Source organism: Thermobia domestica, chromosome 5, assembly GCF_964235325.1.
Source record: "Thermobia domestica chromosome 5, izTheDome1.hap1.1, whole genome shotgun sequence".
Lineage (NCBI taxonomy): Eukaryota > Metazoa > Arthropoda > Insecta > Zygentoma > Lepismatidae > Thermobia > Thermobia domestica.
The window spans coordinates 150,932,225-150,947,587 of record NC_137458.1 but is presented as its reverse complement, the minus strand read 5'-3'; positions in this window follow the sequence as shown (position 1 = coordinate 150,947,587).

Below are 15,363 nucleotides of genomic sequence, written 5' to 3'. Positions count from 1 at the left end.
GTTTATCGTTCTCCTTCTTTCACAGGTCCCAAAAAGTGATTTTTTGATATTCTGGCTTTAACTTGGCTATCCATATTTCAGGATCATGCTAGTTGAATACGGTTTATATATATCGGGTGATTCCGTTAGTCCGTATCAGACCTTTAAATCGAAAACGGTCCGAGATATGTACAAACTGAAAAACACATATCCCATTAGTTGCAAAGGACAACAGAGCGAAGTAAAAAGTTTCATTCCAGAGTCCCCCGCAGGGTCCCAGACGGGGTACAAATCAAAATTGTAAAATGGAAAGAGGGGTCAAGTGGTATATCGCGTGAAAGCTCTTGTAAAAAGAAAGAAGCTACAACAAATCCTGATTCTCTACGAACACCGTATGCAAAATGGCGGCGGGTCAAAATGTCATCAAAATTTGCATTGAAAACAATATTGCCACCCCTATAAATCTGAAACAGGCAGCCAGACGGAAAAACTGAAAAACAAGTGTCACATGATGTTGAAGGGACAACAGATCGAAGTAAAAAGTTTCGCCCCAGGGTACCCCGCAGGGTCCCAGATGGGGTCCAACTCAAAATTGTCAAATCTTCCAGACTTCCGACACTATGGGATCAAGGTTCCCACAGCGACAATCAATTTCCCATAATGTACTTCGACTTTTAGCAAATCGTCTGAAACAAATAGGGCGAATAGCTCCTCAATATGGGGGTCACAAACATGCTCCAATTGTAGATGACAACGATGTCGTTATTGATGTTTTGGCTGCTGTCGAAGTATGTCTTAATGCATCCTCAAGAGATATTGCCCGGGATCGCGGAATTAGTCAAACAAGTGTACTACGTATACTGTGGAAACATAAACGCCATCCGCATCATATCTCGTTGTGCCAAGTGCTAACAGATGCCGGCCGTAATAAGCGCCTCCAGTTTTGTAATTGGGCCCGTCAGAAGTTGAGGACAAACCCAACGTTTTTCAGTATGTACGTGCTGTGGACAGACGAAGCAATATTTACAAGTGATGGTCATGCCAACCTACACAATGCGCATTATTGGGCTGCGGAGAATCCGCACTGTACATTACAGATCGACCGTCAAAGACGTTGGAGCATCAATGTGTTGGGTGGTATCATTGGAACACATGTAATTGGGCCCTGGTTTATTGATGGAAATTTAACGTCGGCTCTGTTCCATCAATTCTTGACAGAACATCTACATCAACTGCTGGAAAACATCCCACTTCATGTGCGGCGTAATATGTAGATGCAATTGGATGGTTGTCCAGCACATGCTGCTCGTATATGCAGAGGTGCATTAAATATTTTATTTCCGCACCGTTGGTTAGGAAGAGGGTCCAATACTGCTTTCCCTCCTCGCTCTCCAGACCTTACGTGCATGGACTATTATTCCTGGGGTCGACTCAAGGAGCTTGTTTACACGAATAGACCAACTACACCAGAAGATATGAGGCAACGTATAATGACCGCATTTCGAAGCATAGGAGAGGCAGAGCTTGAAGCTGTGGACTATAATTATTATCGCCGTCTGGACCGTTGTCTTGCTGTACATGGACGACAATTTCGGTAAAACGTGATGTAAAACGTGCTGTGTGAAGTGCACATCTATTAATAACGGATAGCAGCCGTCTCCAAGGTAAATATGATATATCCTTTTGTACGTTATGGTAAATTAATTCTTAGAACAACGTTAGACGTTTCAATATAATATGCTTACCTGTCCACCATAACGCTTCCATTTTCATACTGTGTATGTTACCAGTGTTGACTACGAGACGAGACAAGACAACATTTTTCAGTAGTGTCACGAAAGAGAACTGAGCAGTCTCTGTAGTATTGTACCCGGAAAACGTATGTTACCAAGGAAATATAGCTGTTCAAAATGTTCAGGGTCTTCCCTCCAGCACAATCAAACAACTGCTAATTTGGAGGTGGACCCTGCCTGGATATCTAGAAGTGGTTACGGTGATATGTTGTACTTTTGAAATAATGAGACACTTGTTTTTTAGTTTTTATGTCTGGCTGCCCGTTTCAGATTTATAGGGGTGGCCATATTGTTTTCAATGCAACTTTTGATGACAATTTTGCCCCTCCGCGATCTTGCATAGGGTGATCGTAGAGAATCGGGACTTCTTGTAGCTTCTTTCTTTTTACAAGAGCTTTCAAGCGATATACCACTTGACCCCTCTTTCCATCTGACAATTTAGAGTTGGGCCGCGTCTGGGACCCTGGGACGAAACATTTTACTTCGCTCTGTTGTGCTTTGCAACTAATGGGATACGTGTTTTTCAGTTTGTACATATCTCGGACAGTTTTCGATTTAAAGGCCTGGTAAGGACTAACGGAATCACTCGTAGGGGAAACAGGGGTTTCGCGAACACTGGGGTAATGCCGAACACCCAAGTTTACGCCCAAGAAAGCTTGTTAGAAAACAGATGATTTTGCTGCATGATAGCAGAGAGACCTGAATAAGTGTAGCATAACAAGTGTAGCATGACAATCAGTTGAGGGGATTGCCAAGAGGAAGACTTTCTTTTTTCGTTTCACTTAGTGATGAGCGCAAGAGTCTTGGTCTTGCAGCTTGTGTAAAAGTCTTGCATGCAAGACCAAGACCAAGACCAAGACCACTACTCCCGATGCAAGACCAAGACCAAGGGGTGCGAGGCCAAGACCAAGACCAAAACTCTTGCGCAAGAGTCTTGCACAAGTGCCGGTCCTACTCGAATTTTTAACAGAATGCAAAAAGGAAGGGGAAAAGTCATTACATCTTTCACTTGAATTTCTTAGCTTCAGTAAAAATGCTGCTGGAGTGAATTTATTCCCAGTAGTTTATACAATCCGTGTGATTCGATCTGCCCCTGTAACATGTCGTTTTCTGAATCGGTTCCCGTTTTCTGTAGTTATTACTCATTTTGAAGCCATTCATGCGTCATCTTGCGTTATATGAGCTTTTTTGATGGACAAACACATGGTGTATGGGTTTTCTTGGGGTTTTCCCGTTTCCTTCTACTTTCTTCATTCCATCGTTTCATTCATTTCTCATCATCACCTTCTGCCTTAGCCTCGGTGCATGATCATGTGACGTTAAACTAGCTATTTCATTTAATTTCTAAACATATTAGTGGTGTTTCTCCAAAACTAAAGAGAAATATGGTATTTAACATCGTTAATTCCGTACACCATAGGTGCCGACGGTATGACCTTGGCTCCGAGGCTTAAGCATCCGTTGGAATTTTTTAATGTTTGCTCATAAAATTAATATCGAAATAACATTTTCATGATATTGACAAAAACTTAGTACTCGTACATATGACCGCAAGTTTGATTTCATGAGTGGATGCTTTTGAGTAATTGTTAGTAATTAATATAACTTTTAGCCTCCTTAGGTATACGACACATCGCGGATTTAGCGAAATAATATTACACAACAATAAAAAATCCACATTCACAAGTGATAGTGATTTTGTATGGTTATTTCCAATAACTTGGAGTTATTGGAAATACCGTTATTTTTTATTTCTAATATATGTCAAAAGTATTTATATAAATTGAGTTGATACACAAAACTTAGACACTTGAATCGTTTTCAGTTTTCACCCAAATTATTCTAAAATATTAAAAGATTTGATTATAATAATTATTATTTTAATTTCTCTCTCTCTCTCTCTCTCTCTCTCTTTTGACCAATATTGCTAAACATATCATCATCATCATTATAGCTATTCTGCAATTATTGCCAACTCACTTGCTGCAACTGAGAAGCTTCGATGTACAGTGGTCCTCAACTAGTCTCTTCATCTTGACGTATCAATTTTCTGTTTTAATATCTTCCTTCAACTAGTCTCCTTCGTCCCTTCCTCTCTTTCCTTCCACCATACCCTCTAGCATGCCCCTCATAATACAGTTCCTTCTTAGCCAATGTCCCAACCAGTTCCTCTTCCTTCCCTTAATTACATCCAAAATTCTTTTCTCTCCTACTGCTACTACTTTAAAACCTTCTCATTCGTTTTCAGTTCAACTCAGCTAATTCTCTACTTTTTTCTCCATGCTCACGTTTCGAAAGACTTCAATTTTTCTCATCGCTTTTGCGTAATGTCCACGTTTTTGCCCAATAGAGTACATATAGGAATCAGTAAAGCAAAATCTTAATATTTAATTGGAAGTTTGTTCAATACAAAGATTAGCTAATCGTGGTTGAAAAGAAAAAAATCTGACGCCTTTATAGTGTAAAAATAATTTTGCAATTCATGGTATTTCAGCAATCTGTGCCGTCTTGATTTTCTTTCATGGGTGTCAGGGGTAGTCTCCCCAGTTTGAACCAGTGGAGTATTTGATCTGTCAAGATATATATGTGATTTATCTTATAAGTAGTGAAGCGTGGGCACCCATTGAAAAAAGTAAAGGCCATCACTTATGTTGTACACTATCATCTTACTTACACGAAGGTAAACTATATTACATTTAGAAACATACATTGTACGAGGGGCATACTGAAAGTCGTAAGCAACGTTTTTCACAACCGCAATTTTTATTTTAAGGAAACCAAATATATCATCTCAATCTACAGACCTTTCTTTCACTTTTCCACATAGTCTCCATATTTGCATACATTTCCCCATCGTTCTGCAAGTTTGAAAATACCCCTGCGATAGAATTCCATTCTAGCTGCCCATAGACACTGATGCACTGCTTGACGAATATCCTCCAGTGTCTCGTAGCATCTGTTTTTTCTCAAAACCGAATAGATGGTAGTCGGAGGGTGCCATGTCGGAGTTAAAGGGAGGATGTGGAAGTGTTTCCCACCCAAATCTCCTGATCTGCTCCATAGTGACACTTGAAGTGTGCAAACACGCATTATCATGTTGAAGGACGATCTTCTTTCCAGGGCGTTTATCACGCAAGGCACGACGGAGTTTCCAAAGTGTCTAGATGTAGCGGGCAGAATTTATGGTTTGTCCAGACTCAAGAAAGTCAACCAGAATGCAACCCTGTGCATCCCAGAAGACGCTTCCCATAACTTTCCCTACCGATTGCATTGTCTTCGCTTTCTTTTTCGGTGGAGAATTCAATAGTGCCATTCCATACTCTGTCATTTTGTTTCAGGTTCAAAATGATGGCCAGCTTTCACCTCTAGTCACAATACTCATCAAAAGTCATCACCTTTATGTCGAAATCTCTTTAGAAGGGTTTGAGCAATGATTAGTCACTGACGTTTGTTGTCCTCGGTTAATAAACGTGGAACCCAACGAGCACAAACCTTCCAATAACCTAAATTGTGAATCGTTTCTCGCACCGCACTATGTCCAACATCAAGTTTTGCAGGCGATTTCATTTACAGTGATACGCTTATCTACCCTAATCAGCTCATCAACCTTTACCTTGTTGATTTCCGTGGAGGCAGTACGAGGGCGCCCGCTGCGAGGCTCATCTTCGATACTCGTGTTTCCATCCTTCAAATGTTTCACCCAACTCCTAACACTAATGTTTCACCCATGCACACATCTCCATAGAGACGCTGCAGTCTGTGGTGAATTTCAGAAGCAGATTTTTCCTATTTAACAAGGAATTCGATCATAGCACGCTGTCCAAACGAAACATAGCTGCCCGTCCTTTTGGAAATCCTGCCTGTGGTCAGGTGCTAGCAACAAACAGCATCAACGTCTGGAAAGAAAGAAAGAAAGGAAAAACGAATGGTCTGTAGATTGAGAGGATATACTTGATTTCACTTACAACTAAAGATTACTGTTGTAAAAACATGTTGCTCAAGACTTTCAGTATGCCCCTCGCATTTCCGTTTCTATTGGCACATTATAGAATTTATTATCGCTCATATCCAGAGTAAAATTTACCTATGAAAAGCATAAGATTTTTTAAACGCAAGACTTGCAAGACTCTTGCAAGCAAGACCAAGACCAAGACCAAGACTGGGTGTGCAAGACCAAGACCAAGACCAAGACTGGATGTGCAAGACCAACACCAAGACCAAGACCACCCTGGTCTTGGTCTTGGTCTTGCATTTGCTCATCACTACTTTCACTTATAATGTTGATTCAACAATCTGGGTAAGGTAAGCTGGCTCTTATCTTATCTATATTGTTACAAATAAGGCTATATATTCCCATATATTTGTGTATTAGTTCTTTGTAATATTACTAACCTTATGAGTCAACAATTAGTTTCAACTATAAAAATAAAATAGCGTCTCATTGGGAAATGTCAGATAGAATGTTTGCGATTACCCCGGAGTGTTCTTGATTCGTCCATAGTGTGAAATAAATTACCAACATTTTTTAAATATTTTTTATTGCGAAAAGTAAGTAACAAATTAATGAAATTGGTTTGAGAAAAAGATCATGTCTTGGTAATAATCGTTATTAGCTTTATTAATTAGAATATTTTGCTATATTTATTATTTTAGGCCATTAGTAGCCTACTTTATTATTCTATAGTCGGTAACCCTATTTTAGATTTCTGATCCTTCATCATAGGCTGCAATTTTTTTCTGTGTGTGATTCACAGAATGTTTTACAAATTTATTTATCCCAGTAGCGTCCATTAGCAGTTAGCGAATTTTGTTCAGCCTATTAACAGCATTTGAACATTGAACTAATAAAGAATACTGTCCTTGGGAACAAAATATTAATGCGTATATCTGTGATTTCTGCAATTCCAAATAATGTTTTCATTTTAATAAATATTTTACTTAATGCACCATTATTTCTGAATTTGTTTCATAAGAGTAGATTTTGTTTAACCTATTTCCTATGAGTTTTCATTTGTAATAGTTTCAAAGATGATGAGGTCCGGTCATGTTTCTCATTAACTTGAGTTATGATTGTAATTAAAATTCTTATTAAAGATTTAAATACTACATTACGGTATAATTTTAATGTATTTCGCTTCTTTAATTAAGGAAAGTTTAAAGTAAACAGTATTTTCGGGATTACCTCGACCATTGGGACAATCCCGAATATAGGTACTCATGTCCAAAATGATTGTCGCATATCTATAACTGACTTCTTGTAAGAATATAATTTGATAATGATTTTGCAGGGAACTTTTAATACTAATACTGTGTGTATAATTGGGAAATGTATATTTGTGGTAAATTATATAGGAAAAGAATTATAAAATACGAAAATTATAATGAGTAAAACCAAATTTTGCTAAATGGACAAAGAAGTTTTATTTTCGTTTTATTGCTCTTATTTACTGCTCTTTTGACATGAAATTTACTAGGGATGCGCACGAGTCGAGTCGAGTCGAGATTTAAGCCTGTTTCGACTCGTCTCGAGAAAATGTTGTCTCGACTCGACAGTCTCTGTCTCGACTCGACTCGAATTCGAGTCGAGACGTCTCGAAATTCGAGTCGAGACAAAATGCACGAGTTAAAATGTACGCACACATCAGCCAGACCATTATGACTACCTACCTAATTATCAGTATGTCGACCTTTGGAACGGATAACAACGGCGACGTGTCTTGGTATGGATGCAATGATCCTTGGTAGGTCGCCGGAGAGAGTTACACCACATATGCACACACAGGTCACCTAATTCCCGTAAATTCCGGGGAGGGGGCGATGCGCCGTGACGTCACGTTCAATCACATTCCAGATGTGTTCGATTGGGGTCATATCCGGCGAGTCGGGGGACCAGCACATCACTTGGAACTCGCTCCTGTGTTCCTAGAACAACTCCATCACATTCCTGGCCTTGTAACATGGTGCATTATCTTGTCGAAAAATCCTACTACCGTTGGGAAACATGATCATCATGAAGGGGTGTCCCGTGTCCGTAGTCTGCAAGCAGTGTGCGATACACTTCGGCCGTCATGGTGCCTTGCTCGAGCTCCACTAGACACATGGATGCTCACGTGAATGTTCCCCAGATAATAATTAAGCCGCAGCTGCTTGTCTCCATCTCGCAGTACACGTGTCAAGGAGCTGTTCCTTTGGAATACGAAGAAATTCGCATCCTCCTATCGTCATGATGAAGAAGGTATCGGGATTCATCAGACAATGCAACGCTCTGCCACTGTGCCAAGGTCCAGTGGCGATGTTCACGTGTTCATTTCAGTCGTAGTTGCCGATGTCATGGTGTTAACATTCGCACATGAATGGGTCATCGACTGCGGACATCCATCGTTAGGAGTGTTCGGTGCAATGTGTGTTCAGACTAGTGTAGTGAAGGCCTGGGAAAAAACGGAAATTTTGGGTTTAAAAAAAAACAATTTTTTACGGTTCTCCCGAGCTTGAAAAAAACGGAAAATTTGTGTAAAATTGAAATTTTCGAATATTTCATTACATTATGCTTTCAAAATTAAAAGTGTTTTGTATTTACTAGTTTTTAGTTAATATGTTAAATCAGACATATTTTATAGAGATATCTTCCTTGTTCTATGTAAAATTTCCGGAAATTTTGAATCCATTAGAAAAAATAATTTGTTCGGAAATATTAGTAAAAACAGGAAAATATAGTTTAAAACTATTTTTTGGCCTGATGCTAGTCATCTTAATGCTGTAACATGTCTGCAGCATATACAGTAGGAAGTCGAAAATCCGAACTAATTGGGACCACAGGTAGTTCGCGTTTTCTAAAATGACAAAAAATGCCATTTAGGCTTACATATACTGTACGGTATGTTCTTCTATCGATACAGTGGTTATTCAGTACATACGGTAATTACAATACAGTACGAAAGGCTACTTACATTTAATGTTTCTGAAGAACCTGCTCGTACACTAAATTACACTGATCTTGTCACACTTAAAACTTATAGACCTAAGAGAAAATAAAAATAAAAAATATGTATGACAAACAATTACATATGAATGAACTTTTGTAAAAACACTGACTTCACACAACGTCGACGGACACATTATTGTTTGTTTATCGCTAGCGTTAAGACAAAATGTAAAAAACTTCTAGGGACAGGGTTCGGATTATTGACGTTTCGGATTTTTGACGTTCGGATTATCAACGTCCTATTGTATATACAATGTATTTCGCTAACGGAAAAATACTTAAAGCAACAGGTTTTAATTCTACTTTTTAGTTTTCTGATTTCTGGTAAAATCCCTCTTTATTCTTTGTATATTTTTCGAAAAACTCGAAAAGAGAGAGTATTTTATTTACACATACACACATATACCGCACAAGTGAGTGAATTTGAGCAGCAAGAAATATAGTAAACGTTTGTGTATGTGAAACTTCCGTTCGTTATTATTACAGACTAGCAGAATACCCGTTCTTCGCACGGGAAGAATACGTTTCATTTTGGACACAAAGGGCACAAAACTGTCACAAATGAACTTATGGAGCCCCAAAACTATGAATTCGACATTAATATCCGTAATTTTCAATTATCTTTACATGTCACTATCCCCCCTTAGAGTACTAATGGGACTGAATTTCGATTTAAACGGCCGGAAGTGTCACTGTTCATCTCAGCGACCCCGAAAACTATGGATTTGACACTAATATCGGTCATTTTCAATAATTTTATATATCTTCTCCCTCCTCCAAGTTGTGGGGCCGAATTTTGATTTAAAGGGCATCGGAAGTGTCATTGTTCATTTCAGCGACCCCGAAAATTATGGATTCGACACTAATATCTGTCATTTCCCCCCTCCCTTTCCCTCAAGTTGCACCTTCAAAATGAAATAATAAAAAGCATCCCGAACCTCATTTATATTGAAAATGTTATCAAGGTCGGTAAAATTTCCAAAAATTTTGAACCCATTAATTAAAAAATTGTACGAGGATATTAGCAAAAACCGGAAAATATAATTTAAAAACTATTTCTTCGTCTGATGCTAGTAATCTTATTTTCTGTAACATGTTTGCAGCATATATACAATGTATTTTGCTAACAGTAAAAATACTTAAAGCAACAGGTTTTAATTTTGCTTTTTAGTTTTCTAACTTCTGGTAAAGTCTTTCCTCTTTATTACTTGTGTGTTTTTCGAATAACTTATAAAAAGAAATGAACTTATTTACACATATACACATATACCGCACAAGTGAGTAAATTTGAGCAGCGACAAATATATTAAAGGGTTGAATATGTGAAACTTCCGTTCGTTATTATTACAGACTAGCCGAATACCTTGCATGGGGAGAATACTTCATTTTAGACATAAAGGGCACCAAAACTGTCACCAATGAACTTATAGAGCCCCAAAATTATGAATTCGACACTACTGTCGGTAATTTTCAATTACCTTTACATGTTCCCGTTTCCTCTTAGGAGTACTAATGGGGCTGAATTTGTGGATTTAAACGGCATCTTCTGTTCATCTCAGGGACCCCGAAAAGTATGGATTCGACGGCCATTTTCGATCATGCCTCTCTCTCTCTCTCTCTCTCTCTGTATATATATATATATATATATATATATATATATATATATATATATATATATATATATATATATATATATGAATTTGGATTTAAACGGCCGGATGCGTCACTGTTCATCTCAGGGACCCCGAAAACTATGGATTCGACACTAATATCGGTCATTTTCAATAATTTTATATATCTTCTCCCTCCTCCAAGTTGTGGGGCCAAATTTTGATTTAAACGGCATCGGAAGTGTCATTGTTCATTTCAGCGACCCCGAAAATTATGGATTCGACACTACTATCTGCCATTTTCCCCTCTCCCCTTCCCTCAAGTTGCACCTTCAAAGTGAAATGATACTTTTTCAAGAAAGAAATAAAAAAAAGTTTTTTTTACCAACATGTTCAAAATTTCCGGAAATTTTACAACACTAGTTCAGACATACTTGTATTTTGCCCAGCATTGAACTCTGATGTTGGTTCCGACGCAGTTCGCTGCCTGTCCTGTTTTACCAGTCTGCCCAGCCTACGACGTCGGACAAATGTTATGAGGTGGGGGGCGCCAACCCCTCGACGTTTGAACGTCTTTTCCCCATAGTTTCGCAACTTCTTGAAGACACTCACTACAACACTCCTCGAACACCTGACAAGTCCTGCAGTTTCCGAAATTCTCGTGCCGAGTGTTTCTGAATGAGTAGTTTCTTCAAAATAATATGAAAAAGTTATAGAAAGATTTTCGAGACATTCGAGTCGAGTCGAGATTTTTAGGAAATGTCTCGACTCGACTCGTGTCTCGACTCGAAACTTCGAGTCGAGAAATACATTTGTCTCGAATTTTACAAAGTGTGTCTCGACTCGAATCTCGAGTCGAGTCGAGTCGAGATTCGAGACATGTCTCGACTCGTGCGCATCCCTAAAATTTACCATATAGATGTCTTTGCCGATTATACACATACTAACATTATAAGAAATACCGGGCAAATTCGTTATCATATTATATTCCTATAACAACATATTTATAGACATGCGACAATAATTTTGGACATGAGTATACATTTTTAAAACATCTCACTGATTTCTTGAAAATTGTTACTTTTGACTTTGCTTTGCACTTTATTAAACAAGAAAAACTCCATGCTTTCTATACAGAAGAAATCTTACTTTTATCTCTTTTTTATAATCAAAGCTTAAGTGTTCGTGAATATCCCTAATGGATAGCTGGACCAATTATCTCCTCCCAATTCGTTAATGGAGTCAGTCTGTTTCAACGGATAGAGGTAACTTTAATAGTGAAAACTCATCTCTTATACATGGAAATATATGAGTTTCGGGTGTGAGCCTCTAGGTACTATCTATATTAGTTCATTATTTCTTCAATACTTTTAAGTTGAAATAGTCAGGAAGATATAAGTGTCCAATTTTTGAAACCCAGATTCAATAGAACTCTAAATCTCAAAGTCTTGAATCAATGAGAAAATTTTCCAAAGAGCATGATTTTCTTCACCAGAAAAAAAGTAAATTGTAAAACTACAAACCAGTTTTGATTCAGAACCACGCGCGCCATAACTTGTACGATAAAAATGTGTCAAGAATATACAGCTATGTAATTATAAACAGGAAAAATATATAGATACAGATATAAATTCGTTGTTTATTTTTCTTTCTTTCAAAGATAATATAAATACTAACCTTTCTTTATAATAACACGTTAAGTCTTCTGTTACTAAGGTTCATGTTATGTAAATCCCCTTATATTTCATTTATAACGTATGTAAGAAATGTCTAATGTTAGGGAAAAAAGACAAAAGTCCCACTATAATCCGCAAGGAAAATTATGCCAGTAAAAATATATTTCGGACCTCCTAAAATATTGAAATCTTACAAGAAAGAAGAAAGTTATAATTAGATATGCTGCGCAGGCGAAAGTGCAATGCACTCTTTATCATTAATACAGTATTGCATTCTGTTTGCAATGAAGCCTATGTATTTGTTACTAATTTGTTATATTGTGTTTTATCTTTTTACTTTAGAGTGATGATATGAGAGAAGTATGATCATTAAAAAAAAACAAACAATTCGACTTTTCAACGGATTTATACGTTTCATAATCTCATACGGAAAAGTTATTTTTTATCTTGTTTTTTCTGTTCTCCATTCGCCCTTCCCGACGTAAACATGTTCACTTGCTTAGAGGTCGTACCGTTGAACTTATCCGCACCAAATTTTACATATCGGGTGTTATAAAAATGGCGCCCACGGAACACAGAGTACTATTCTACAAGTCAAAATAAACCAAAAGATATATATATATACGAGTATATATATATATATATATATATATATATATATATATATATATATATATATATATATATATATATATATATATTAGGGATGGGCAAAACCGGCTTTTATAAAAACCGAAAACCGGTTTTTATAAAAACCGAAACCCGAAAAACCGACATTTCGGTTTTCTTCAAAACCGGTTCTGTTTTTACCAAAACTGGTTTCGGTTTTCTCCAAAACCGGTTCGGTTTTCACCGAAACTGGTTTCTAAAAACCGAAAACCGGTTGTGCCAACCACTAATATATATATATATATATATATATATATATATATATATATATAGCTTTCGGGTCCTCGTCTGGAGATGCGAATTGCACTATGTAGCAATGTCGCAGATAAATAACCATAGATTAGATATATCAATCCATCAAATAATTACATCGATTCTTGCCAGATGACAGTTAAGGTCAATAGACGTTGACACTAGTACCACTTATTACCATAACAATCGATGTAACTGTTTGATGGATTTGTAGAGCAATGCTAATTGTTCCAAATTGATATGGAATGCTGTCACATTGTGAAATTTTGATTCCCCGTAGCGGCTGAAGGAATCTCTATATGTTATCATATAACATTTTCGATTTATTTTGACCTATAGAATAGTGCTCTCTGCTCCGTGGGCGCCATTTTTTTTTTTTTTTTTTTAGAACACCCGATATAGCATTTTTGAAGGATTCTATAGAGAAGTTCTTCGAATTTTCTTACTACCTCCAAAGATAAGTCTAGTTTACTAAAACGTGAATATTAAATATGCAATTTTCTAGATACGGCTCAAACGATTTTGTTTTATATCAATATTTCATTAACAACCCTATATTGTGGTCGTATGTCATTTATCTGGAAAAAATATAAGAGAAATGGTTCATTCTAGGAATGACGTTTTTGGACAATTTTCTAACTAAAATAACGCCGATGATTTTGATCATATGTTATGAATGAATATGAACCTGCCAATATGGCGTAACTCATTTATTCTAAAAAGTCTACGAGGGAGTTTATCCTTGGGATGATGTTCATCCCAGTCATCATCAAAATCAATGAAGTCGAAGATCCAACATCACACTAGTCTCCTCCCCCCATACTTTCAAAATTCGATTCAAAATTGAAGCCAATCTGTTGTTATTAGTGTGTTATTGATTTTCTGAAGAAAAATGTTTCGTAAAACGAAAAAAGAGAGATTTAGAAAATGAAAGTTGGGATGTTGTCAACTTCAAACTAATTCCGAAAAAAATTTTAAATTTCGATTGGAAACCAAACGCAATCCTTTGTTTTCCGTTTGTTATTGATACTTTTGAAAAAAAAAAGTCGTTTATTTTGAGAAACATAAGAGATATTTGTAAAATAAAGTTCAAATTACGATTAAAATCCGAAGCCAATTGTTTGCAATTGATTGTTTTGAAGAAAAAAAATTCTTTTTTCGAAAAATGTAAAGATAAAAAATTAAGTTCTGGTGTAACCAAACTCACAGTGGTTCCTTAAATTTCAAATGTTAATTGAAAGTCAAAAGTGACACTTTGTTTTCCATTTGTTATTGATTGTTCTGACCAGGGAACTGTACGAATGGGGCACTCGAGTTGCCGGACGAGGTGCATCACATGTAAAAGAGGATGTAAAAAGATGTCCATATGCAAAATTGTAGCGGCTGAGGGCAATATGGACGAGCGTGAGAGGCGGAAGAGGTGGGGCCTACAGTGGGACTTAATAACAGAAATATGCAGAATCACACGTTTCGCTCCCTAATGGTGAAAGAAATGCATATTAAATGTATAGGAAGTGGAACATGAGAAGAGGTGCTATATTGTGGGGGATATTTACATCATGGGCGCCATTTTGAAAGTAGCCATCTTGAATTTGAATTCAAAATATTAAATGAAAAGTGGGACATATGGTATATCAATTAAGACTGAAATTTTACCACAAATTCATTGGTGTGAAAACTGCTATTGTAACTGTGTTGTGAATTAGAAAAAACGAGCAGGTAAGAAAGAGCACAGAGATGGGTAAACAAATGTCACATACCCATGAAATACCCGTAAAGCTTAAGAATAAAAAATCCAAAGGTAATTATGTTGAGGCTGACGACAGTTTCTGATTCGCATGTATTGTTTGTTGCATTACAAGCCTACAATGATGGAATTTTGGCACGTAGGGGTTTGAACATTGGACAACACAAAGAATGTCGGTATAAGTGACTGATATTATAATGCTGTACTCTTCTTATAGAGGTGCATCCAGTGACTACATTCTGCGAATGGTTTGGATAATATGGTTTTCCTCACGATCACTGTCATACGCGTACAGTATATCTTTTTGTCATGTATTCTTTGCTGGACAATTGACTTGTACCTTAACATGACTCAAATGAAACATTTATTATGTTGCCTATGTCCATATATCACCTCCAGAAGTTGTTGTATGTTCGTATTTATCAACTTACAATAAAGAAACTATAAAATTATTCACACCAATGCATTTCTGGTAAAATTTCAGTCTTAATTGATATACCACATGCCCCATTTTTCATTTAACATTTTGAATTCAAATTCAAGATGGCTACTTTCAAGATGGCGCCCATGATGTTCATATCCCCCACAATATAGCACCTCTTCTCATGTTCCACTTCCTATACATTTGACATGCCTTTCTTTCACCATTCGGGAG